Genomic DNA, 3,457 nt, shown 5'->3' with positions numbered 1-3,457 from the left:
AAATAAATAAATAGACTAAATAGAAATGACTAACATTCATTGAGCACTGTTCTAAATGCTTCACTATACTACCTGTTTAAACTGCATGATTTACAGGGTTAGATACTATTATTGATGGTCCTTGTGGTAGATTGCCAACTTGTTACACCCAGCTAAACTGAACTAGCATGGTGCTGGGTGTGGGAGGTCTACCTGAGGATTGTTGACAGCAGAATAAGAGGCAGAGCTGGAGAAGCAGCTGTGAAGCTGTTAAAGAAGCTGTTTGGAGAAGCTATTAGGAAGCTGTTAGGAGGCTGCTTGTTCTCTTTTGCTATTCTACTGGGGAACCTCATCATGCCAGATTTCCTGGTAAATTTGGTTGTTCCCATTGGAGGAGGAGCTCAGGACCTTGTTGCCACTGAGAATGGTGATGGTTCACTTTGGTGGAACTCTAGTCCTCACCTTGAGCTCTGCTTCCTGGCTCCAAAGGGGAAGATGGTGTACAGCTCAGTCTCTGGGGAAGCTTGTCACACTGGCTTTCCTGATAGGAATTCAGCTCTCCTCATCATCGAAGGAGCTCGGGACCTCCACAGCTGTGGTACTTTTCAGGGGAGCTCTGGTTCTTACCTTGAGCATTGCTTCCTGGATCCAGTTCAGATCCCTCAGCCTGCTAGCACAGACACTTTATCTTGCTGGCAAAAACTTTCTAGCTTCCACCACTGACCTTTGGGCCTTCCCAGCGCAGATCCTAAAGTAGGCTTGCATGCGACACTGTCATGAACTCTAGGTCTCCAATTGGACTTGTGAGAGGCATTGTTATAAGATCTAGACCTTCAGCTGAACTCATGCAGGATACTATAGTGGGATTCAGGCCATTAGCTGGATTGTTTGGTCTATAGTGTGTGAACAACTTTCCTGTACTCTTGGTATCATTCTTTTGGTGATTCATTATAAAATAATCTTGTTAAATATGTGTCCCATATTGAATAGAATACATATTTGCAAAGATTCCCTTTGCAAAATCCCAAACCGTAACAGTCCTCTTATAAGAGGTAAAGAAATTGGAAAACATTCTTGTCAAAGGTAATGACTTGTCTAACGTTAGATCTTTAGTCAGTGTCTTGCTTTGGGATCCATGCTCCTAACTGCTGCTTCTATGAGGTTGAAAGTATTAAAGGTAAATTTGGGGTGGTGGTATATACCAGGAGTACACCAACAGGACATAAGGTTCTTTTCTTTTCTTTTTGATTTTTGTTGTTGTTGTTGTTGTTGTTGTTGTTGTTGTTGTTGTTTTGGTACCAGGAATTGAGCTCAGGATCTTGTGCTGGCCAAGGAGGCACTTAAGCCACTGAGCTATCTCCCTGACCCTATAATGTTCTTTCAAAATTTTCCCAGAATCTTCTCCACTGAGGAGCAGTTTCAAAGTAACCATGCTCAGAGATTTTATGTTAGTTTAAGGATAGGCCATTAGTCAAAAACATTTGAATTAGTAAAACAAGTATGTATTTCCTCACATATACTTCATAAGCTAATAAGAAAATAGATTTAAGTGCTGTTACTTTTATAACTAAAGCAACTTTTTCAAGTTTGGCTACCCAACTTATCACTAAATGATTTAAGGATTTCTTTCTTCTTTTTTTTGTCTTTTTGAGACAGGGTTTCACTATGCAGCTCAGGCTGGGCTTGAACTCATTTTGTAGCCCAGGCTGGACTTGAATTCTCAGCAATCCTCCTACCTCAGCCTCCCATCTCCTGGGATTACAGTCACACACTACTAGCCTGGCATATGGACATTTTTTTAAAAAGTACCATCATCACACACACAGTGTGAATTTAAAATACGACTCAGACTATAACTCAGATCTAAGAGTATTTTAAATAATGGTAAAATGTTTGGAATAAACATATAGTATACTATAAAAGTAGCTATTCTAAAGAGGATAATATAAATTGGCATTGTGAAGTCAACCCATTCATATATTCTCATACTTTACAAGTATTTCCTTCATGCTGTGGTTTAAATGTTTATTCTCTCCAAGTGCACAGACTTTTAATCTCCAACACAATAGTGTTGAGAAGAGGGACCTCCTCGGTTCGGCTCTTGTGCATTGAGTAGTCCTGCAACAAAACATGCTAAGTGGGCTTGCCCTTCCTTCTGCTAAAAAAAGGGTTCCTCTGGAATAGACAGAACAGTTAATGGGCCTATCTTACAAGTGGAAAGTGGGCCCTTACCAAACACCAACCTGCTAGCATCACAATCTTGAACTTCCCAGCACCCAGAACTATGAGAAAGTAAATGTTTGTTCTTAATAAATTAACATGTCTGAGGGCCAGTGAGCTGGCTTAGCAGACTAAGCACCTGCTTAGGCAAGCACAGGGATCAGGATTTGATCCCTAGCACCACATTCTGCCCCGGTCCCACTCCCAGGCGTGCTGAGCCAGCAACCAAGTCCAGGTATGGTGGTGCATGCCTATAATCCAAGCTCTGGGGAGGCTGAAAACAGGAGGATCACTACGAGTCCAAGCTGTGTACTGAGACCATGTAGTACCAACTACATAAAACTTAAAAAAAAATCACCAAGTCCATGTTATTCTGTTACAGCAACACTAAACAGATTGAAAGAATTTACTAGTCCAGCAACCAGTTAACCATTAACAAAATGATTTATACCTATATTGATGATTCTGTTCCCAGGCCAGTGATTTGGTAGCTAGTATTATGAGTATTGTATAACATGTCAACATCTGCCAACTTTGAAATTCACTTTTACCACAAAATGACTCCACTGTGGTTGACCATAGCAGCAAGGACAAAAATGGCAGCTTTAGGATATGCTTAACTTTTGACTGAATCTTATTAAACAGGGGACAACAGTAAAACAAAAATAGTCCAAAAACACATGTGCACAAACACACAAGTACATCATTAGCACCAAATAAACAGCATCACACCAAAATTTTGAAGCCACCCTAAGGAAGAATGAAAGGTACTATGTGTCAGAAGATATGCTTGGATCAATAAAAGATCAGGTTTCACCTGCCTCTTACTGAATCACTTTCTAGAGCATCATTTTAAATAAACTTTTTTCTTCGAAAAACAATCATCTGCCAAAGCTCTATGTAGTTTCACTGAATAAATAGTAGAAATAACTATAAGCTTCTATGGACACATGATTGCAAAGTAAATGGTGAACAGTCTTTCAAGACAGCTCTTGAATTCCTGGTAACCATGTTAAGCATAATTACTTAACATAGGACTACCCGTAGAAAGCCAACAATTAATATTATTCGATCAAATGCCTATAGAAGTAACTGGAGTTTTGTAGACATTTGTATATCAAGATAATTTTACAATAATTTCTGACATTGCCAGTTAAGCAGAAGACCCAATGCTATTATGGGCTACTGGACTCTTTTAGAATATTTTGCTGAGTTTACACACCTATAATATTCAATAACGGAACTTAGGAAAAATGGG

This window comes from Octodon degus, unplaced genomic scaffold (genome assembly GCF_000260255.1).
Source record: "Octodon degus isolate 3935 unplaced genomic scaffold, OctDeg1.0 scaffold00269, whole genome shotgun sequence".
NCBI lineage: Eukaryota > Metazoa > Chordata > Mammalia > Rodentia > Octodontidae > Octodon > Octodon degus.
Note: the sequence above shows the minus strand (reverse complement) of the source record.